The sequence below is a fragment of the Euprymna scolopes genome, chromosome 26 (genome assembly GCF_053919585.1).
Source record: "Euprymna scolopes isolate OS-2025 chromosome 26, ASM5391958v1, whole genome shotgun sequence".
Lineage (NCBI taxonomy): Eukaryota > Metazoa > Mollusca > Cephalopoda > Sepiida > Sepiolidae > Euprymna > Euprymna scolopes.
In genome coordinates this window covers 36,272,677-36,298,905 of record NC_136507.1, presented here as the reverse complement: position 1 = coordinate 36,298,905, position 26,229 = coordinate 36,272,677, and the positions used below count along the sequence as shown (strand labels likewise).

The window sequence follows — 26,229 nt, the reverse complement described above, 5'->3', positions numbered from 1 at the left end:
TTCTAACTCCGCTATATATATATATATATATATATATATATATATATATATATATATATATATATATATATATATATATATAGCAGAGTTAGAATCTGCTGGTTTAGCACTTTTTGAAACTGCATTTATATATATATATATATATATATATATATATACATATATATATAGAGAGAGAGAGAGACAGAGAGAAAGAAAGACAGAGAGAAATGTATATATATATATATTGTGTTTATATATATAATATAAGAACAAGTAGTTTATAATATAATATATATATATATACATATGTTGTACTTATACACAAACATACATACATACTTATATATATATACATATATATATACATATATATATATACATATATGCATATACATATATATATAAATATATATATACATATACATATATACATATGCATATATATATATATATATATATATATATATATATATATATATATATATATATACTTTTATTTTACATTCATATGTCACTAAATTCCTTATCTGAAATGAAACACATTAATCCAATCTGTTGCTAAGATCTCTGTGAAAATGGTTGGGTCATACATAGACTCCAGTAGACATTTCACTGCCGAGGCAATTCTCAAGCTTTATAAGAGTGATATATGTCCTAGGATTGAGTACTATCCTCACATCTCGGGAAGAGCTAATAAAATCGTTCTTATCTGCTTCGATAAGGTACAAAAACGTATTAGGCATCTGGTCAGTAATGCCCTTTTATTTTATCTGGAGAATCGTTTCAAAATATAAGCTAAAATTCCATGAGCAGTGTCCTTTTTCTTATAGCTGCTCGTCTGTGGAACACCGTACAAAGGAGCTGCTTACCAGTTTGCTTTCGCATGGTGTTCTTTTAGTTCAACGTGACCAGATTAAAATGTTCATAGAATGTTCATTACAAAAAGCATTGACACTTGTCCCCGAGAGGCCTTCGAGACATGATCAGTTGTGAATATCTAAACGAATTAAAGGAATATATATATATATATATATATATATATATATATATATATATATATATATATATATATATATATATATATAGAGAGAGAGAGAGAGAGAGATAGAGATAGATAGATATACATACACATTGATGCATACTTATATATATATATTTATATATACATATATATATATTTATATATATAGACCTATATATATATATATATATATATATATATATTTATATATGCATATATATATATATATATGTATCTATGCAGAAAAAAATTGTCTCCGCAAATATATTCAGACTTCAACATTTTGTTCTAGTTCTTTTCATTCATGAGATGCACTAAAACTTTAGATATATATATATGCATATATATGCAAATATATAATATATATATAAACATATATATATATAAATATATATAAAGTAATATATATATATATAAATATATATGTATATATATATATATATATTTATTAACATAGTAAAAATATATAAATATGAAATACAAACTTTTCGTTCAGATAGCTCTAAAGTGCCATCCTTGATAATCTGATAATCTCACCACATTAATAAATTTAATAAGATAAATTGCCCTCTCTCTTTGGCTGAACATATTGGGAAGTTATAAAGAAAAGCCACTACCGTAATAAGCGATATTATTTGGGCGAATGGAACGCTTTAACAATGTTTAGACATTCTTGATTCTCATACCCCTTTCAAGCAGCGGTCGAGTTTCAAACCTGGCTTGGTAGTTGCTAGTCTAGCCGCACTTCTGAGCTGAAATACAACGGAAGAATAGTGTTTGGTGATGAATATATATATATATATATATATATATATATATATATATATATATATATATATATAGTCAGATTCTTTATAAATCTCTAAATATTTAGCTCTAAATTTGTATTTTCTATCGATTAGAATAAAAAAACCCTTGTGTGAGGGTGATCTAGATATTTTAATGTCACTGGAAGTTTAAATCAGTAATTATTTATTATTTCATTATTACTACAGGCAGTGGAAGAATGTTTTTAATCAAAAATCAAATAAAATGATAATTAAAGAAATCGGTTTTGACATCGGAAAATACGTCTAATTTATTTCCCGATTCCGATGCCACAAAAAGCTCCGATTTTTCAGATTCCCGATTCCGACAATCGTCCCAACACTAATATATATATATATATATATATATATATATATATATATTTACCAGTGGTGAAAAAACCGGACTAGAGTGCTCAATGTGTAGTCAGAGCAGTATATAGGAAATTTATTACTGTGAGTCCAGAATGAGTTTACAAATTGTTTCAGCTAGAGGAAAATCCTCAAAGAGAGGAAAAATCCAACTAGCATCGTTAGAATTCATAGATGGACTTATTTGACTTTATAACTTAGTCCATCTATGAATTCTGACGATGCTAGTTGGATTTTTCCTCTCTTTGAGGATTTTCCTCTAGCTGAAACAATTTGTAAACTCATTCTGGACTCACAGTAATAAATTTCATATATATATATATATATATATATATATATATATATATATATATGTCGAAAGAGGGAGAGAGAGAGAAAGAGAGACAGAAAGAGAAAGAGACAGAGAAAGTGAGAGAGGTATGTGTGTGCGTGTATGTGTATAACCTATATTGCGTGACGAGCATATAGATTGACACGTGTAAGGTGTAATTAAAGTAGATAGGTGTGGCTTTTCAGAAGTAAATTTTTAATCTTACCTTTAATGAACCCAGATTTTTTTCACTTTTCAGCAGTCAGATATGTATATCTATATGCCTATATATAGACATACATATATTCACAGAAATCGGGTAAATTCCACATTAGAGGAAGCATTTTACTTTGACAAATATTATCCAATGTTTACATTGGCAAACACGCTTGTAGAATTAGACCACCATATATATATATATATGTATATATATCTATGCGTTTATTCCAGCATAGATAAGTTCTGTATATACACAATGTTTCTTACTTCCGTTTACCAATGTTTCGATTTAAATTACAATTGGGTCCAATACACTTATTATTATTACAATTATTTTAAGATTCCAGGAATAAACTTTGAGAAAATCAACCTCATATACAGAGTCGATACTTAATTAAAACATAGGCACGGATCATACCCACACCGGCACACATATGTATAGATATAAGTATATATAAGTATATGTATATTAGTATTTGTGCACGTTTATTTATATATAAATATTATGTAATGTGTGCAAATATTATATTTATATATATGTATATATCATAAAATATGCGCACGGATTATATATAATAAATCCATGTTGAAATACTTACACGCATCATATTATTTTGTGAAATATATTCAGTTATTAAGTGTATATATTTGTAATACAATGTGTGCACGAATTATATAAATATATTATTGAATGTGTGTACGAACGACATTTTTATTACTTAATATGTACAAATAATTTATATATATATATGTATATATATATATTGTTTTTACATAGGAGTCATCACTTATCAAGGCCCGGAGGCTACTTAAGGATAAGAGTTTATGAGTGCACGGTAGCCAATGCAATAATACCGTCGTGATCGTTAGTAATGAGAATTTGGTAAATTGGATTACTTAAGGGGATGGCTCCTTAAGAACTCATTTACTCGTGGACTTGAAGACGGCCAAATTGTAGTCAACTGGGAAGTAAACAAGCGGAAGAGAGTTCCACAGGCATGCAATTCTAAGAAAGAAGCTTTGTTCGATTAATTTACGTTTAGATAAAGTGTGCAGGGAATTATTGATAGTGGTTTCAGTTAGATTAGTTTTTCGTGAAAGTTTGGCGAGATGAAACCATAGATTAGAGCTCAAACGAGCCCTCGCCATGAAAATAACGATAAAGCAGAGGCACTTTTGCAACGTCTTTACTGTGGGAAAAATTTTCATGTAAGAGAAAATTTTATATATATATATATATATATATATATATATATATATATATATTTGATTGAGAACTTTTATGTACCGTATATATATATATATATATATATATATATATATATTATGGAATGTATTCAGGTGTTACATATATATACATATATTATATGCATAACTATGTATTCATCGCACTTGTGTGTGGTGTGGTATATGTTCATTTATGATATAGTATTTTTACAAATATATTTTTCATTTTTTTTGTTTTTATTTTCCTCAATAACGTAATTATATTTATTGATCTTCTTTATGATATGTATATTTCCACAATTATGCAGCCGATTCACTCTTCGGCCTTCGCGTACGTATTATCCTTTCAGGTTGACGCTTTGTTTTTTTCTCATATAATATAAGTTTTTCTAGTAAGTACATCGAAAAACAGAATCGCGATGCATTGTCCCGAAAGGCTGAGTTTTCTATTCTTAGTTGATGTTTCCCTTTTTCGTTCTTCTTACATATTTTATCTCCCCATTTCTTATCCACTGTTTTCTCTGTCTCACTAGATGTATGTATAAATTCTCTCTTTGTGTAAAAAAATATAATAGGGTAGAACACGTTTTCAAAATTTCGTTCTGTAACTAATATACAAAGAAATTCCCCGCTTTTCCTGGCACATGCAATCTTTATCTGACTTTGCCAAGCAAGTTTAATATCAATGCTTTTTACGGATTACGTAACCCTTGTTTTATTGTAGACTTCTTGCGCAAACATCGTTACAAGAACGTAATCGCTTTTTATATTAGATTGGACGGTGAATAACTAGATAATAACACGTTCTTACATGAGTATTCCAGGTTGGAGGTTTGTATATTGCACATATATACTTCCAATTAGCATGTCGAAAAGCTTCACGTAGTCCCTCTGGTAGTTATCCGGGATTTATTTTTCTAGAATAAATTCTGTTTAGGAATATATCGGAGAATCCATCTCTAGCAATAGAATTAGTTGAGGCATGCGATATAAAACGTTTTTATTCATCATCACAAAAAGGAACATTCCGTATTGCATTAGCATTCCTTTTATCATCACAGTATTTCAATTTAACTGAAAAGCCATTCTTTGATATCCATCAAGTTTTTTTTTTCTTTTTGTAGATAAAACATATAAAGTATCCTCGATAACTCACTGGTAAAATTTGTATCGTATGATTTTATACAGTATTCAAAAGTACGGTATCTATATATATCCATTGCCTTATGTTGAATAATGGGTTATCCTCATGAACGATGTCATGTTTACATCTTTATAGTTGATTCCCCAACTAATAATGTCATCAACCATAGCAGTACAAAATTTCTTATATTTAGAAGTGTTTATATATATATGCACTTTTTTATCAGGTTGAACAATGTATTTTTATAATGTAGTCACACATACATAACTGCCTTAATGTACCCATTTCTTTTAATTTATTTTCCGTATAATATAATTATCTTTAAATAATGATGTGTTTAATATGTGTATATCTCCAATCGTATGTTATTGTCTTTTTTCAGGTTGGTTATTGTACGGATGTATAGCAGCATATATACATTGTTTTTTTCTTTTTGCTTTTTGTCTTTGATAATCCATTCATGTATCCAGTGTGTTGAACCGTTCAAATATCATAGCTGTCTCACGCTGAAATATACATCGCAAGTTAATTTCTTTGATAAGCCGGAATTGTATATACATGTGCATACACATAATATATTCCCTCTTCTTTTTCACTGTTGGAAAAAATGATATGTTTAAGGGCCATTAACATCCTGGGTTATTTTACATATGTATAGAAATGTCTATGTATGTGTGTGAGTTTATGTATATTTGCTCCGCGTGTTTCCCCTTCTGTTTAAAGGCGTCGTCCCATTTGCCGTGAACATGTTACTATTCAGAGGCGTTATCAAGTACATATATTAAAACGATATTTGAAATAAAGAGATGAACGAAAGGAGAACAAACAGACTTGTAAAATGGCACTGTTACTTGTAGCTGAAAGGTGGGGGGAGCAGAGGAGAATTTGTACGAAGTGTAATCATATATTACTTTTTTCTTTTCATTCACTTATCAGAACGTCCATATTTTTTGTTGACATTGCGGGGGTGCTCGATCGAAAATGTATCCATCCATTTATCCGTATAGATAGCCTCAAAACGAAATAAAATCCACCGTTAGTCTCGGTAAATAAACGGCGACAAGTGCCCGGAGCAAAGGTCGAAATACTTTTGATTCTTACTCAGGTATGACGTAAGTTTTTTTTTCACTTTGCGCGCGCTTATTGTAATCTTTAGATTAACCTTGTATTCGGCTTTACGGCTAAACGATCAATAAACACACGTGTTCTCACATATATCCACATCCGAGCTAACGCTCGTATAGGCGTTCCGATACACATTTCAAACACGTCATAGTACACTATTCGTCTAACTGCCTTGATACCATTGTTTTCAGTGAAAAGCCAATTAGACAAGTACGCACATACCGTCAAAGGAAGGCTTGTACACGTTGATGCAAACCTATAATTAGTGAATACACGCAGATCATAGCTTGATAATTATCAAATTGATCAACACAATAATTTGTTGTTTTTTACTTGGAAAATTATGCAGGTCACACGAAAAAGTGCACTAGGACTAGAGATATTGAAAAATTAAGATTAACTACTTTACTATTGAGAGAAATAACGAATGAGTTCTATGTTTGAAATTATTGTGGCTGCTGTTTTAAACTTTGGTATAATTTTCATAGCATTTCGGCTCATGTGAACTTCTTCAGGTGGGTGTTCTCGATATAGACCCGTAGCGCCTGATTTACATGTAAAAACAGCTAAAAAATAAGTGATTTGGTTTGATGTCACAGTTTAGCCAGTTTTTATTGACACTATTAAATCCAACAAAGTTCTGTCTGTTGTTCATATCGCATCTCTTATTCCCCCTTAAATGGCATCTGTCTCTCGTCCCGTGCAGTTCTAAGGAGTTCAATATTTGAGAAACAGTTTGTTTAATGCTAATTGCCTTTGGCCCGACGACGCTGATCATGGTTTTGCAGGCCAGACAGTTTTTCACTCTAACCGCTGTATTTTTCGAATCCGACTAAGGATCCTATTATCCCGCTCACGGAAGAAGATAAGTAACTCCTGGAAGTAGATAGTTCACTTATAACTCCAGGCAATAATTAGAATATGATTAAGAATTAGAAGATGTTATTTATTTGTTGTTTTTTTTGTTTTTTAGCGATACTTTTTGAATGAATTCAATTATTTCTCAGAATAAGGAATTATAAAATATTTTTATCCGGTAATTGTAGCAAGATAAGAAAAATCTAGTCCGTGTATAAAATAACAGGTTGAGTTAAAAGTACAGATTCTCCAGTTTGACATTAGGATCACACAGGAAGATAATGTCCAGACCGGGACATTTTGAGAAACACCTCATCATATTTGAGACCAGATATCGAAATAATAAAAAAATACAAATGATACTCTTTATCTTAAATACCCAGCAACAGAATACATAATTTAAAAATAAGTTTCATAAAAACGTTATGTCATGCAGTAGCATTTTCAGAATATGAACAGAGACTTACCTATTATCGCCATTTTTATTATGAAACCAAAGGACAGATTCATGAATCAATGTCTTACCTGGAAGAGAAAAAAATCTTCATTAGAAACTTCGATTATTTTGAATGCAATAAACAGTACAACGAAACAGACCTGGTTTTTTGTACGGGGGTCGTTTCAAAAGTAAATACACTTAATTTTAACTTAAAAATTTAAAGAGCTACAAGGACGGACGTGACAAAATAAAATAAGTAACCTTTTGTGCTCCAGAACATACCGTGGTACGTAGTCAGCACCATTAACAATCAACCTTTGCCAGAAATGAAGGATGACTGAATACGGGTGAGCGGAATGTATATATATATATATATATATTTATATATATGTATATATATATATGTATATATATATATGTATATATATATATATTTATATATATATATATATATATATATTTATATATATATATTTATATATATATATATATATATATATATTTATATATATATATATATATATTTATATATATATATATATTTATATATTTATATATATATATATATATATACACACACATATGTTTTTCCTTCCCGATATTGGTAGGATTCTAACACTATTTTCTTTTCATTTTCGCATGGTCTATGATCATTTTCTTTTTATGTACTTTTCCTTTGCACTAGGGACGAACCGTTGATTATTTCATAAATTCATTAGGTTTTTTTTCTTTTTTCAAAACAACATAACGTCAGCCATCGCTGGTATTTTTATTTTACACACACACACACACACACACACACACACACACACACACATATATATATATATATATAATATTTGAGCACTTGTAAATATATTTTCCCCCGACGTGTATTTAAGCGATTAAGCGAAGCCCACTAATTGTATTGTAAACAAACTCAAAGTCTGAGCACTGTGAGACAGGCAAATGTTAATTTTATAGAAGTTTGAGTAGAAATTTTTACGGGTACTGATTTGTGGTCCGATGGTTAGAGCTGTCGACAGTCAACACGACGGTTGTAGGTTCTATTCTCGGCTGGGATAAGGAGTATGTCTAGCCGCATTGATGCGTAGGTATACAACGAAACAGTACTGTATGCGGGTGACTATAAAGTCCTCCTCATCCTTAGGTTGACTACTTTTAATTATATTTTCACCGGACGCGTATTAAGCGAAGCCCTATTTGTTTGCAAACAAACTGATAGTTTAATAGACAATAGCAGATGACTATATGTATATATTATTATTATCATCATCATTATTATTATAATCATCATTATTATCATTATTATTATCATCATTATTATTATCATCGTTATTATTATTATCATTATTATCATCATCACCATTATTATTATCATTATTATTATTATCATTATTATTATTATTATTATTATTATTATTATTCATCTTTCTCTATTAAACTATCCCCTCCAAACTTTTACGAGACAAACTCGACTAGCTTAAAAAATATTTTCCTCCACTCTTTATTCGTGCCTAAACCTAAACGTAGATTCCATGAATAAAGCTGATTTGTTAGAAGTGCACACCCGTGAAACTTTCTTCCATTTGCCTGCTTTCCGGCTGACTATTCTATGGTCATCTTAAAGTCCAACGTATACAAGTTCTTGATGATCCGTTCCCCTTAAGAAATCCAATTTACCAAATTTCAACTACTAACAATTACTACGTCACTGGCCCATTGGCCACTGTGCACTTATTAACCCTTATCCTCCAATGGCCTCTGGACCTTGATAAATGGTGACTCCTTTGTAAAAAAACAACAAAAACTTATCTTTTACCCCTTGTTTATAATCTTAAACAATCGTAATTCATCTAATCTCTTACTCCTTGTATAGATATTTTACTCTGTAATACAGCCATCTCAATTTGTGTCTTCCTTTCAAGTTGTTACCTTTCTTCCTCGTATTATATTATCCCACGATTTCTAATATCCCTCTATTCCTTATAGTTCCACATTTTTCTACAAGTCTCCAATAAGCTTTAATTCAGCTACATCAGTTTAACCGCCGCAGGAAACCCGCACACCCTCTTTCATCTCTTCCCCGCATACCAGATACGTCGCTAGGTGTCGCACTGAAATGTTTGCAACCTTCACAGCACACATAGTTTTATGCATGTTAGAATAGTCATAGAAGCAGGAAACAATGGAGGAATTAGAAACGCTGAAGAGTGGATGGAGCTTACTGATAGTGCTAGACTAATTAGAGTTAAGTATCTTTCAAAACGTTAAAGACAACCAGCAAATGTGTCAGTTCAGATGTGGCAAGAATACCCCATGAATGGGCGAATTATGGCTTTGTAATGGGTTGAAAATATTTTCTGAACTTAACTAAACCCAAAAACTTCATATGTCGGTCTATAAGAGGAACCAGTTTGCATTAGATGTAGAGACGGTCATGTTTTAATTTGAAGCGATGCAGTCCCATCACAAGTGTTTTACGGACAGAAAGATCTAGCGATAAGTTTCGGCTCATAACATTTCACCTGACACTAGGTGTACAGGAAATGGTATTTTTATAGTATTGCTATTATTTCGACTAATGTTCTTAACTTGGTTATTATTACCGAAATGTTTCAGCCGATGTAACCTTCGGCCTACTTTATGTGCGTCTAATCCAGCTCGTTAATCTTTATGTGTAACTGTTAGTATATTGTTCTAACTCCATCAGCAAAGTAGAATGTTTTAGCAATTTTTAATTGCATTTATAGTATACGGCTAATGAGGATCGAAATTTCGCCTATCAGAATTTTGTCATTTTGAATCGATTACACTGAGCATAATTATCCGTCGAGCCATGATATACGATATATAAGTGTGATAAATATTAGTGATGGGACGATTCCAATATTTCTCCCGATACCTATACAATTACTGTTTTTGTATAAACTTCCATGTTACAATATAATTACCTATTCCAATTCTTTACTTGTCCTGGATATGACCTTAAACTTTATCCGATGGTGAGGCTCCAGCTTGTGGGCTTTGGGGAGTGTGGAGCCACCCCTTAATTGTCATTGCTCCCAGGTCCACTCTGACCCGCAATGGTAGTACCTGTTAGGGTCTCAATTATGAGTTAAATAGAAATTGACTTGAAAAAAAAATATATATACTATTAAACTTCTGTTTCAAAATGACTGGATTCGGCATGAAATGACTAAAAAGGGTTGATATACCGTAAAACAAATACAACAAACTTACCAACAACCAATTCTTTACTAATCTCTAACTATTTAACTTCAGCGGTTATTTTTGGCGATTACCGTAAAAAAGATGTTAAATGTGTAGAAGTTGTCTCAAACGTAAAATATAAACTAAGGGGGTGATCAATCGATCTTAGTTTTGCCGGTAGTAAAAACATAAATAGATTTTAATTAGTTCATCCTCACTATCAAGAGTAGAACATTTTGCTTTTAAGAAAAATCAAATAAAAATGCAAATTATATAATCGTTTTGGCATCAGAAAATACGCACAATTTTTTTCCGATTTCGATACAAATTCCGATAATTTCAGAAACTTCGGATTTTTTGGGATTCCTCATCCAGGTTCCGATTAATCGTCTCAAAACTAATATTTACGCTTCGACGTAATTTAACTTAAGCGGCCATTTTCGAAGAAACGTAAAACTGGCGATATTTTCCGCCAGCTGTATGAACGGCGTTCACGGCTAATTTGAAGATAGAAATGATAAATAGATTGCATGGTATAAAGAAAAGTAAAATAGGAAGTAAATGTCGTAGGAAAGAAGACAAACGGCTATTTACACTGAAAGAGAAATACTTGCAAAAGACACATCAATCATGAAAGAATTTGGAATCATTCCAAAATTAATTGGCAAAAATAACACTTATATGACTAACGAATAAAACCATTCTATATATATATATATATATATACATATATATATATATATATATATATATATAGAGAGAGAGAGAGAGAGACAGACAGACAGACAGACAGAATAAATGACAAAAAGTTATATTTAAAAAATTCATGATGTTGACCATCTTATGATTTATTCTTTTAATTCAGCTGACTTATACAATTCTTGACAGTTTCTGTTTCGTAGCGCACAATCAGTCACTTAATTATTATCTCAATCAGTGAATGCATTAGACCTTAACTAACCAGAAGAAATAGCAACAATCAATCCGTCAAAAGGAATTGAAGTGTGATTTGACATGATTAAAATACGAAAATTGGGAGAGAAGCTGCAAATACATTTTTTTCCATTACGCAATATTGAATTTTTATCCAATATATATATATATATATATATATATATATATATATATATATATATATATATATATATGTATATATATTGATTGATTGATTGACATTGTCGGACTGACTTCCTCATCTTGGTTGTTATTGTCATAACGTTTCGGCCGTTTTGCCCTCCGGCGTTCGTCAGGTGTTTTGTATCGAACTGAGGAACCGTTTGTTAGGAGTCTCGAACCCAACCCTTTATTACTATTACGGGGGTACCGTGCTAAGACTCCAGCTAGGATTTGGGACATAGTTGCTGATTCTCTGTTTTGAATGTTACTTTTTCACTGCCTTCATTCAGGATTGAACTCAGTACCTTTGGGTAACTGTAAACTTTGATACAATGTCTAGGACCACTCGACCATATGTCGGCCGAAACGTTATGACAATAACAACTAAGATGAGGAAGTCAGTCCGACAATCTCAATCAAAGAAAACACCTCATCTCAAAAATACAGACAATTAATATATATATATATATATATATATATATATATATATATATATTATATTTATTACGACACTATACACACATATTTAAAGGTCGTACCATTGTTTCATTACGCCGAATCAACTATAAGAGGTTGGAAAAGTCAGCGTAATTTCATCAGCGACATTGAAAAACTGAAAACAATAAAAAGTGAACAAACAGAAAAAAACGTTAAACGATCGTTTAAGACTCATGGTTTATTCGGCGTAATGAAACGAATGATACGACCTTGAAATATGTATCTATAGTGTCGGAATAAATATTGTATGTTCAGCCCTCATATCCACGATTAAGCACTTTATTGGATGTTTTTTCATCGCCTCCTGACACGCTATATATATATATATATATATATATATATATATATATATATGTCCTCTATAGTATTAGACCTGACTGAATGGTTAATTGTAGGTATTGACCATTTCATACCCTCTAAAAAGTTTCAGCAAAAACCTAACAGCCATCCATGGTTCTCTCCAGAATGTGCTGCTGCCATTGCGCACAGAAATCACTTTTTCCACTGCTTCAAACGTAATAGATGTATGGAAACTAAAGCCGTTTTCAGGACTGCCAGCAACTATTGTAAGACAGTAATAAGGAACGCAAGAGAGTTGTATGCTCAATCTGTTAAGTCCAAAGTAGCTGAGCAGCGGCTTGGTTACCACCAGTTTTGGCAAATTGCAAACAGAATCCTGAACAGAAGCGTGTGCTCCATCCCAACTATTACACTGGTCAACAAATTTTTATTTTTTTTCTTTGGCAGACCATCTAGGAGTGTTTTCTGGAGTTTTGAAGGTCGCTGATTACGAATATAACATTGGTTTTGCCAGATTGGCTCTAGTTTAGAAGATACTGATAGCCCCAAATAAGCCTAAACTGCTAAAATTCTCCCTGAAATACTTCAATATAGAAGCAGTAAATAATAATTTTCTGATATTATTGAATCATTATAATGATTATGTATATATTGAAGCATTTCAGGGAGAGTTTTTATATAATTATTTATATAGGGAGAATTTTTATATAATTATATACTGTAATTACTTAATAACATATTCCATAAATATAGTTGCAGTATAAATTAAACAGTAATTAAGAATTTTCTTTTTAATTCCACAGTTGAAAATGAGTTCCAGAGAGAAAAATGAGTTCTTCTAGAAGATGTTGCAGAGGAATATTACATACTTTGTCAAGAGGGTGTACAAAGCATACTTCGATATGATACTTAGTGACCAAGACAAGTCTTGGGCCCCACATATGATGTGCAAAACCTGTGTAGAAAGTCTCCGCGGTTGGACCAACGGTAAGCTGAAGTTGAAGTTTGCTGTACCAATGGTGTGGAGAGAGCCCAACAATCATTTTGATGACCGCTACTTCTGTCTCAATGATATGACGGGGTTTAACAAGCACAAGAAAGCAAACTGGCAGTATCCGAGCTTGGATTCTGCTATCCGTCCTGTTGCGCACTCTGAGGATCTACCTGTGCCTGTTTTCACCAGTTTGCCTGAAATCGATGAAACCGAAGAGATTCCAGCTGATCTTTCAATATCAAGTGATGATAGCTGTAGTGACTATGAAGAACCCTCAAATGGCCCTCAGCTTTTCAATCAATCTGAACTTAATGACCTAGTGCGAGACCTTTGTTTGTCGAAGGAGCAGTCTGAAGTTCTTGCATCACGACTCCAGGAGAAAAACATTCTTGATTCTGGCACAAAATAACATACTATAGGACAAGGGAAGGCAGCTTGCTTCGTTTCTTTTCTAAAGAAGACGACCTGGTCTTTTTTGTTTCTGCATGGGGATCTCATCATATGACCCAGCAGATTGGCGTCTCTTCATAGATAGCTCGAAAGCAAGTCTAAAAATTGTATTTTTGCACAATGGCAATAAGTTTGCTCCTGTACCAATTGGCCATTCTACTAAGATAAAAGAAGAGTATGATGCTATCAAATTTGTTCTTGAAAAGCTGAATTACAACACTCATAAATGGCTGATTTGTGTGGACTTGAAAATGGTGAATTTTCTGCTTGGTCAGCAAAGTGGGTACACAAAGTATCCCTGCTTTCTTTGTTTGTGGGATAGCAGAGCAAGAATCCAGCACTGGAGAAGGGAGAACTGGCCAGAACGAGAAAGTCTCGAAGTCGGAACAGCCAACGTCATCAATGAGCCTTTGGTACCCAGGGATAGAATCATCTTCCCTCCATTGCACATAAAACTAGGGCTCATGAAGCAGTTTGTTAAGGCGTTGAACAAAGATTGGGATTGCTTCAAGTACATATGCAGGCAATTTACAGGTCTTTCCATCGAAAAAGCTAAAGGTGGCATCTTCGATGGACCTCAGATTCGAACGCTCATGAGGGATTCTGACTTCACTAATCATATGAACACGGTTGAGTTAAATGCTTGGGTGTTCTTCACAGATGTAGTGACACACTTTTTGGGAAATCACAAAGCTGACAATTACAAGCAATTGGTCCGTAAGATGCTTACTGCATATGGAAAACTAGGGGCAAATATGAGCATAAAAGTTCATTTTTTGTTTAGCCACCTCGACAGATTTCCTGGTAATCTTGGTGATTACAGTGAGGAGCAGGGAGAGAGATTCCATCAAGACATCAAAACAATGGAAGAGAGGTATCAAGGCAAATCGGATGAGCACATGATGGCAGACTACTGCTGGAACCTTTTGAGAGACTGCCCAAAAGTTGCTCACAAGCGAAAATCGTATAAACGTCAATTTTAGTTTTGTGAATAAAATATTGTTTTGTGTGTTCATTGTAACTAAGAATCTAGTGTATAATGCTTTGTATTAATTTATGATATATAACTGATTATGTAAATGTGTTTTTCACTTGGAGAATAAAAATTCAGCAAATTTTTAGCAAACTTTTTGTATATCCTCGAAATCTATGAAAAGTGTTCAGTCATAGGATAAATGAAATGATGTTATATCTAACTTAACTTGTTAGATTGAGATTTTACACTGTCTTTGTGGTTTAAGATTATCATAAAAATCAATATCTGACATTTATGCACTATTTAGCCGTTTTGTTTTTTGTACGTTTAGCTATGGTCGCGAATGGGTGATTTCAGACAAACGACCCCCCTGTGATATCTCAAAAACTAGAGCCAATTTGAAAAAAACTAATGTCAGATTCGGATTCAGCGCCCGTGAAACCCCCAGAAACCAGTCTTACTTTGCCTGCCAAAAATATTGTGTTGACCAGTGTTATCAATGGACCTGAGGTAATCTCGTCAGCATCAGACAAAGCCAAACTCTTTGTCAAGAACTTTGCAGCTAATTCTACTCTTTGCGACCAAGGCCGCCAACCCCCAATATTTCCTCCTGTATCAGAAAACACGCTATGTGATATACGTATATCTGTACGTGATGTTACCAAGCTAATCAAAAACCTTGATTCGAGTAAAGCAACTGGGCGTGACGGTATTCCAATTATAGTACTCAAAAAACTTCAACCTGAACTAGCGCCCATACTTACAAAACTGTTTAAACGTTGTCTTAAGGAGAATAGTTTCCCATCTCCCTGGAAAATCAGTATGCCCTGCATTTAAGAATTCAGGTGATCGTTCATCCCCCTCTCAGTACAGGCCAATAAGTCTCCTGTGCGTCATGAGTAAGTTGCTAGAATCTGTGTTAAATACAGAAGTAATCAACCATCTCAACAAAAATAACCTTCTTAGTGACACTCAATATGGTTTCCGTTCTGCTAGATCTACAGTAGATGTGCTTACAGTTATATCGCATAGGATTAGCAAATCTCTCGACAGTGGCAATCTTTCTAGGGCAATTGCTCTTGACATATCTAAAGCCTTTGATAGGGTATGGCATAAAGGTTTACTTCATAAGATCGCTAGCTATGGTATAGCTGGAAAAGTCTTTTCAATTATTAAATAATTTCTTTCTGATAGGTTCATAAGAGTAGTAGTTGAGGGGCAAAAATCAGAAGCTCACAGTATTAATGCCGGTGTCCCTCAGGGGTCCATCCTGGGCCCAACTCTTTTCCTGATCTACATTAATGATCTTCCAAATCACATCCTTACATCATTTGTAGACATTTATGCTGACGACACTACCATTTATGGTAGCACATCTAAGACAGTAAACGACCAAGTTCTCTCCAATTCTCTCTCCTCTGATCTTGAGCACGTAGTACAATGGGGAAAGGAGTGGCTGGTTACTTTTAATGCATCTAAAACCAAGCTTCTCTCTTTACATCATCAACATTCTGATCCACATCTGGCATCAATTGAAATGAATGGCTCTCGTCTTCAGGAGGCCTCAAGTTTTGACAAACTTCTGGGCTTGACCATTACTCCTGATCTTAAATGGAACACGTAAATCAAATCTGTTGCCAAGGCCGCTGGAAAAATGGTGGGATCTTTCTATCGATCCGGTAAATATCTCACTGCTGATGCTATTCTCTATCTATATAAGAGCCAGGTACGTCCAAGGATGGAATACTGTTGCCACATCTGGGCAGGAGCTGCTAGAAAGGACTTGTCCTGCCTTGATAGAGTTCAAAATAGACTTCGTAGCCTCGTAGGAGATGTCTTTTTCTCCTCCTTGCAACCTCTATCTCACAGAAGAGATGTTGCGAGTTTGTCTCTGATGTATCGTTATTTTCATGGAAAGTGTTCGACTGAGCTTCAATCTATAGTCCCACTTCGCCAAACTTTCACAAGAAACACTCGTCTATCCGTAAACACTATCAATAATTCCCCCCACTCTTTATCTGTGCCTAAACCTAAACGTAGATTCCATGAACAAAGCTTCTTTCTTACAACTGCGCGCCTGTGGAATTGTCTTCCGTTTTCCTGCTTTCCGGCTGACTACAATATGGTTGTATTCAAGTCTAAAGTAAATAAGTTCTTGATGAGCCGTTCCATATAAGTTATCAAATTTACCAAATTTTCATTACTAATGATTACTATATTGTCCAATTTCTACTGTACACTCTTTAACCCTTATCCTTGAGTGGCCTCTGGGCCTTGATAATGTGGTGAGTCCTATGTAATATATATATATATATATATATATATATATATATATATATATATACCTAAAACGGGCCTTATTATCGGACTTGAAACCGACGGTACCAATGATCTGTCTCAACTAACAACTTTCTGTACACAAAATATAAATACGCTCTTACAATTTGGATTTTCCTTTTAATTGAGCACTCTGCTGGAATTCTTTTTCCCAAATAAAAAACTAATCATATATATATATATATATATATATATATATATATATATATATATATATATATAAAAATGTAAAGTTGGTTTGTTCTAAACAAATAAAACCCTATTTCTAAGTTACCAGTTTATTTGAAATTTTCAGACAACCCATCTTTAGAGTCGAGATATGTTTTTATGTTATTGAAATAAATTTACCTCGCGATTTATTAAAATTAAAATATTAAATAAAATAAATATATGTTTTTTACTGCGAATCTGTTCTGTTGATAAAACTGAACTTCCGGTTCGATTCATTTCACAGCCACGAATTGACGAAAGATTTCATTTTCTGTTAACTCGATAAGTAAAAAAAAAAAAAAAAAAAAAAAACTTACTCGTGCAGAGAGTGATCCGTGCTGAAATAATAATGTTATTATTTAAAAAGCCATTCTTAACATGGGGAAGGGAGGGTGTTTTGTACCTATTCTGTACTTTAATCTTATAATTGAATAAAAACATATCATAAAACTTTAAACGTGGAAAACGATTTTAAAAAAATAGCGCGAATCACTCTCTACATTAGCACACACACACACACACACAAAAATAATAATAATCCCATATTTTAAAACTTTAAATTCATTTATGTACTTATGTTTTTTAAATTTTATTTATGTTAAGGCTTCACTCATGAAACATTACGTTTTAATTGTTTAGTTTATTTTCATGGCATTGTTTACATAAAAAAAGTTTGTTTTAACTTTTTCTAAATTGTTTCATTTTTACGACATGCCTCAACGTATTATAAAACCCTAACCCCCCATGTTAAAAAAAACAAAAAAAAACGCCCTTCCATAAACCTCGAAAGCCATTCTTAACATGGGGAAGTTAGGGTGTTTATAATTTATTTATTTATTTATTTATTTTGAAAAAAGTTTTACTTTTTATGAATATTAAAAAAAAATGGGTACTCATGCAGAGAGTGATCCATGCTGAAATAACGTTATATTATTTAAAAAGCCATTCTTAACATGGGGGGAGGGTGTTTTGTACCTATTCTGTACTTTAACCTTGCAATTGATTAAAAAAAAAAACACGATTTAAAAAATAGCGCAGATCACTCTCTGCATTAGCACCGAAAAATGTTACTAAACATTTATTAATAATTTCTCACTTTTTACAAACATTTGATTTTAAATTTCTTTTTAAATGAGGACTTTTATCGACTTTTTTTAAATATCCCCCCCAATGGTGTTTATTCCAAAATCCGTTGTTAACATGGAGAGGTTGGGGGTGTTTATTCTGAAAGCCGTTCTTAACATTTGTGGAGGTGGATCTAATGTAAAAAAAAAAATAAATAAATTAAAAAAAAAACTAAATCCTTTACTAATAACTTCTCACTTTTACAAATATTTTTTAATTTACATGCGCAGATGAACAAATTGTTGAATAGTGCGAAAACAAAACATTTAGGTCCACCTCCACAATTTTCTTTTTTAAATGACTTTTATTGATAAATAAATTTACTTCTCCGCAACTTTTATTGATAAATAAATCTACTTCTCTGCCACGGGCACTGAACCCCTCCTTTTTTTTTTAATAGTATTTTCGGGTGGGTATGCTGACAACAAATATCAGTTAAATTTTGCAAATAGCCCCCCCTCCAAAAGTGGTGTTTATTCCGGAAGCTGTTCTTAATATGAGGAGGTTGGGGAAGGGGGTGATTATAAGGTGGACCTAATCTAAAAAAAAAACAAGTTGTTTATGCGCACATAAGCAACTATTTTTTTATTAACTTTTTTTAAAATGTTTAATTTAAAAATTAAATTTCAATGAATAGAATAATAAATCATTTATCATTAATATGTGTTTTTAGTTTTGTGTTGAATGAAACTTTTTTTTTTTTTACAACAATAATGAACCAATTTAAATCTTCCGGCATGCGTTTAAGGGTTACGAAATTATCAATAAATCGTTTAGTTACTAAGCCAACGTCAGTAAATAAAAAAAATGTTACATGCGCATGCATTAACCTTGACTGGGAGGGGGGGCTAAGGGAGCGACCATTAAATAATTATGTTGGTCGCCATGGAACTCAACGCCCAAGGAGTACCTAAAGTGGCACTTATGCACTTATGTTACCGTGCTATTTTTTAAAATAGTATTTTCCTGTTAAATTCAAATTTTACAATATGTTTTTCTTTAATTAATTTGTTAAGTGAAAGTACAGATAACCCGGTCGGTTTCTAATGCGAGGAAAATCTAGCCCCCCCCAAAAAAAAGGGGTACTCTGGATAATAAAAAAACATTAAAATTGCCTCAGTCTCGAAAGATTTCTTCTCTACTGAACGAGGAAAAAAACGGTGAAGTGTAGTTCACCTTCTGTTTCTCTCCCCCTCTCTCAATCTCTCTCTATCCATCTCTTCCTTTCCCTCTCTCAATCTCTTTCTCTCTATACCACCCTCTCCATCTCTCTTTGAGCCCCTTTCTCTCTCTAACTCCCTCTATCTCTCTCCTTTCCTCTGTTTCATCCCTCTCTGTTTCTAACACTCCACCTCTCTCTCTGATTATCTATCAATCCCTTTATCTCTCTATCTCCTTCTCTTTCTCTATTTTCCTCTCACTGTCTCTTTTCTATCTATATATCTTCCTCTCTATCTGCCCATCTCTAATCCCTCATCCTATTTTAGTCTCCTAAATTAATTACAGTGTATAAGGCATTGTCAAAACATGGATAAATCCTATTTTAGTCACCTAATTTACTGACTGTGAGAATAGAAGTTATTTGGAAATTACTGCTACCTTGAACAGCACCAGAAGTAACTGGTAAAACCTTTCTAATTAAATTGATTTTGGCAGCTATTTGGTAACAAAATGACATAGCCTTAACCCTTGCTGCATGAGGAATACTTGCGACCTTGCTGCCAAGTAGAAGAATTATTTATTCTACTTTAAAACATTCAACTTTTCAAAAATCTCATGTTCGACATCTCCAAAACATCCAATATGGGGAAAATATTGCAGAAATGCAAACTTATTGTTTAGGATGAATGCACAATGGTACGCAAAAAATCACTTGAGGCTCTTGGTCGATCCTTGCAAGATTTGCGTGGCAATGTCAGACCATTTGGGAATGCAGTAATATTGCTTGCAGGAGATTTCAGACAAATGTTACCTGTTATTCTTCAATCAACACCAGCAGATGAAATAAATGCTTGCCTCAAATACTCTACTTTTTTGTTCCATGTGAAGACATTAAACTTAACTCAAAATATGAATGTACAGTTGCAGACTGTTCGATCTGCACAAAAACTTTTGCATCACTTGTGGGAAATTGGGTACGAAAAAGTGTCAGCTGATCAGAGTTAAGGGCAAAATTCTTTGACTTTTAACTTCTGTAATTTCTGTAATTTTATTTCATCAAAAGAATAGTTAGTTTAAAAGGTTTTTGCAGATATTCAAAATATAGGAATTCCATTTCACTGAGTGAATGAGCTATTCTTGCAGGTCAATACAAAGATGCCCATGAACTTAACGCTATAATTAAATGTAAAATTCCAAGTGAGGTAGTCAAATACAAATCCATCGACACTGTTGTGAAAGCAGATAAAGTGGTTAATTATCCAACAGTTATATTTGCCAGGGATGCCACCGCATGTATTGTAACTGAAATTTGGTGTACTAATTATCATGTTGTGAAATATAAACCAATCCAAGCTTTGCAATGGCACATAGCTTGCAGTAAAAAAAAATATTAAACAATATCATAGAAACAGCAATCTTAACAGGACATTTCACAGATGAATATATCTTCATTCCATGCATTTCTATGATTCCACCGGATACATCATTACACTTTAGCAAATTGCACTTTCCAATTTTATTGTCATTTGCAATAACCATCAACAAAGCACAGGGAACAATCTTTACAATTGTGGGCCTTACAGTTACACACTGACTGTTTTTTCACATGGACAATTTATGTTACATATTCAAGAGTCACCAAACCAGAAATTCTCTATATCAGCTAAGAAAATGGAACAAAAAAAACTGTACCCATGCAAAATGGAAATTTAAACCTATAAGAACCATGCTTTTTCTCATTTTGGAACTTTTTCCATTGCGCCAATTTGAGCCACAGCAACGCGTGGCAGGGTACAGCTAGTATATATATATATATATATATTTATATATATATATATATATATACTTCAAGAGAACGGATAACATGTTTATAATTTATTAGTTTTTATAATTAACATATATATACATATATAAATGTTGATATATATGTATATATACACACACATATATATGTATATATAGACACACACACACAGCCATATATATATATATATATATATGATTAATAAAACATGTTAAAAGACATCTTGAAAAAGAGTTAAAACATATTTAATTTTAAAAAAGGAAGCACAAGATATTATATATATATATATATATATATATATATATATATATATATATATATATATATAATGTTGGAAGTTATTTAAAACCTTTTTTTTTTTAGAAAAGATCCTTCGTTTGAATATTATCTTCTCAGTAAGTCAATTAATCCCCCTTACCGTTCACTGAATAGTTTTACTTCCATTAATATTAATGAATTTTCTATTAATATTAATGAATTTTCTATAAATTTTAATGAGTTTTCTATTAATATTCTTTGGTTAATTTTATATGCTTTATTTATATTTTTAAAGAAGTGTTTTCTTTGTCACCATATTGTTTGATCCTTCTTATTACTAAACACTTATAATAAAATCTAGAAAATTTCGGTAAACACGAGCTATTTTAAAAATAGTGGGGCATAATGCTATCGTAAAACACACACATAGACACACACACACATATACATGTATATATATATATATATATATATATATATATATATATATACTAGCAAATGTACCCGTCGTTGACTGGGTTCAAAAACAGCCTACAGAAGATGGACTCTGATTTACGAAAGTCTGATAGGTTATGTAAAGGAAGGGGGGGTCTAAAGAGATAGCATCGAATTTGAGGGTATCAAAACCAAAGCAAAATATGATGAAAGTAAAAATAAAATAGATAAACTCCATAATTTATTATACCAGATCTATTCACACTGAAACACTTATCACAATATTCTGTGGATCTATATTAAAAAAGACACTTGGTAAACTTTATGACATATTTCCATTCTATGGAGGTAAGGCGCGAACGAACACCCCATAATTTTATTATACCATATTTTTTCAAGCTGAAACATAATTATCAAAGTATACTTACGCAGATAGATATGAAAAGTATTTATTAAAGTTTATGCCTATTTCCATTCTATGGAGGCCATACGCGAAGGCAGACCTCATCATTTAATTATACCATCCCTATTTAAGTTAAAACATACTTATAAAATTATTGCTATGTACATCTATATAAAAAAAAAAACTTGTAAACGTTTTTTTTTAATTTTAAAATTACTTTATTTTCATACTTTGTGGACCAGGTTCGTACGCAGACCCCACAATTTTAATGAGCCATCATTATGCCAGATCAAACATACCCATTTCTTTGTCTCGATATATCTTCTATCATTATATGTGAACAGTGTTCTATAATAGTAAACCATATTGGAGCCTATTCATAACCAAACATACACACAGACGTTCAGATATATATATATATATATATATATATATATATATATATATATATATATAGTAACAACATGAAGAAGGTGCTCAATACTATAGCAGAGTAAATATACATATATATTTTTATTAATGTTTTATCTGTTTTATTTGCATATGTTTCTGCTAGCGACTTGAACAGAAGTGCTTATTATTATTTGGAAAGGCAATATTAGTAGAAGAACATGAAAAAAAGATGTTAAAAAAGTTGGGAATCTCTATTTTGATATGTCGGATGAAAATTGAGATTCCCCCTCACTTTTTTTCATCGGCTTCTTCTAATATTATCTTTACAAATCATAATAACCACTTTTGTTCAAGTCTGACAAAGTTGCTGGATCGCAAATACTATCCGGTGGCAGAAACATGCGTAATAAAATAGATAAAACGGTAATAGAAAATATTTATTTATCTATCTATCTATCTATTTATCTATCTATCTATCCATATATATATATATATATATATTTATATATATATATATTTATATTTATATATATATGTGTGTGTGTGTTTGATTTAAAAAAGATCAGGAAAACATCGTAACACATACACATATACACACCAGTTGTGATATTCCTAGAGACGCATAAAATGAACTTGCCCATAAAAATATATACTATTTCATCTCCTATGAATATCATGATTTTATTTTGTTATTATCAAAAAGCATCAGACATACAGATTTCGAAACTGGTGTTCAACTACGTTGACCCAGGAGAGGTGTGGTTGGTGATTGCGCAACTGTTGCCACAAGGATTTCACGCGCAGGCACCCTTACAGTGGGTATCATAGTCTGTCAAGACTGAGAGAATCCATTATATATATATATATATGTATGTATATATATATATATATATATATATTATGAATTCACCTAAAGCACGCACTTAATCCGTTGAGCCCGTGCCAACTTCAGTAAATTCTTACGTCACTATATGTTGTTGTGATCTTGACCATAGTCTGCCAAAGTCTGCAAACATCAACAAAACACTCGCCTTACAAATGGCCCATCCAGCTCGTTATTTGGCAAACCTTCCACACACGGTATTGAAACGTACACATCTGAGCTTCCGAAAAGTCGTCTCTATGCACTGTGTTTTTTGAACTCTCATTTCTTCCTATATGCCAGTAAATCTTGGAAATTATACAGCTGGCATTGGAAACCGCTCCTTCCACATCCAATATCTGAACAAGATACTTGCAGATAAATGGCAGAATACATTTCTTGACATTGAAGTACTCCGCTTACCCAATAGGATGGGTGAGACAATTTTAAAACGCATTTTCTTTTCTGAGAATTATGGGTATAGATTCTGTATTCTAATTTCATAAATTTAAAATATATATTGCTAATTATAAACTTTAGCCAGGATATATGACTCGCGTATGGCGCCTTAGCGATATTTTGTAGAAATTAATTTTTCGAGTCGATAAATATGTTGTTGAATTACGTAGTTTATATCGGTTATATATTTGAAGTAAACTAGTTATACCGAAGTTATTCTAAAATGTGACAAAGCGGTTATTCACTATTGTTTTGTCTGTTTGTTTGTTTGTTTCACAATTTAATTAATATTTACAAAACTTACACTGCTTCCAAAATTCATTTACAATTACGCTTTCATTTCAGAATGAAATCAATGTATACTACTTATTCAAAAGAAATATGCATTCAATGGATAACCTAATTTGCATATTATATATATATATATATATGTGTATATATAAATGAGTTTGTATATGTATATATGGGCGTTTTGTGATTATATGTATATATATATATATATATATATATATATATATATATATATATATAGTCATCCACATACAGTACCTTTTCGCTGTATTTCAGCTCATCAGTGCGGCTAGACAAGCAACTACCACAAGCCAGAATTTCGACAGTCAACGCTTCCAACTGTCACGCTATTCCGCTGCTGCTAATACGGGTATGTCTATTACCGATGTTCAAAAATTGTCCAGACGCCTAAGATCTATTTGTTTACGTAAATAGCATCACTTATATAACATAATCACGTTATCGCATTGGCTCTCTTTAGATCATCGTAATACCGCAACGATGAGCCTGGCTAGGTTCAGAGAGGTAACAATTTTGCAATGCTAGGTCATGGATATACTGCCTTGAGGCGTAAAAGTTTATTAGGCACGTTTAAGATTCCTCCCTACTGATTGCTACGTATTTGTTAGAAGTGGTAACCTATGTTGCTTACACCGATTGAGATTAGCACTTGATCCAAAACGTGTTGGTGCTTCTGCACGCGTTTTCTTCATTACAAACAAATATTCTGGCTTTTTAGTCAAGATCAAAGGGTAGTATCTGTTCTTCAGATGCTGCACTTCATTTTCTTGTTCTCTTTCGGTGGAGGAGAAATCCTTCACGATTGAGACGATTGTTACCTTTTCTCCACGTTAAAAAACGATCCTGGTGTCTAACTCTGTCCCGTGGGGAGGCATAGTAAATAGGTACAAACAAATATTCTGCGTAGATTTCGGAAACCATAATTGTGTGAACCTCACCTGTTAAAATTAATTAGAGAATCACACACACACATAAGCACACTAATAGATGTATGTATATGTGTGTTTACCTGTGTGTGTACCTGTGTGCAATATATATATATATATATATATATATATATATGTGTGTGTGTGGGTGTGTATATATATATATATATATATATATATATATATCTTGTCACAAGTATAACGTTTAATTATGTTAAAGGGAGAAATAGTTCAAGGTCTTTGTGTAAAAATTTGCAGCGATTGCATTTTTCTGATGGCTGTACAGACATGCAAATTCTAGTCTACTTAAAGCGTCGAATCTTTATTCCATCAGAAATAATTTTAATTGATAAAAAAATATTTCGTCATTAAATTATCGGTTCTATTCAGAGAAATGTTTTACTGGGCGTATTAGAATGATACGAAGATCTACAAGAGCAATGTGTCATGGACGACCGAAAAACTATTGTATCTGACAAAATGCGCTTGCAGAA

General features: G+C 32.3%; 1 protein-coding gene across 7 annotated transcripts in view; it reads right to left on the bottom strand.

The window, feature by feature from the left end:
* LOC145247986 (innexin unc-9-like) overlaps window positions 1-26,229 on the bottom strand; it is an 849,617-nt gene that overhangs the window by 248,044 nt on the left and 575,344 nt on the right. For 3 of the 7 annotated variants that reach the window (XM_080109645.1, XM_080109644.1, XM_080109648.1), the window contains one exon: window positions 7,532-7,589. The exons of the other annotated variants lie outside the window; for them this stretch is intronic. The gene's annotated coding sequence lies outside the window, so the exon portion shown is untranslated. The remainder of the gene's footprint in view (window positions 1-7,531; window positions 7,590-26,229) is intronic. 7 annotated transcript variants of the gene reach the window in all.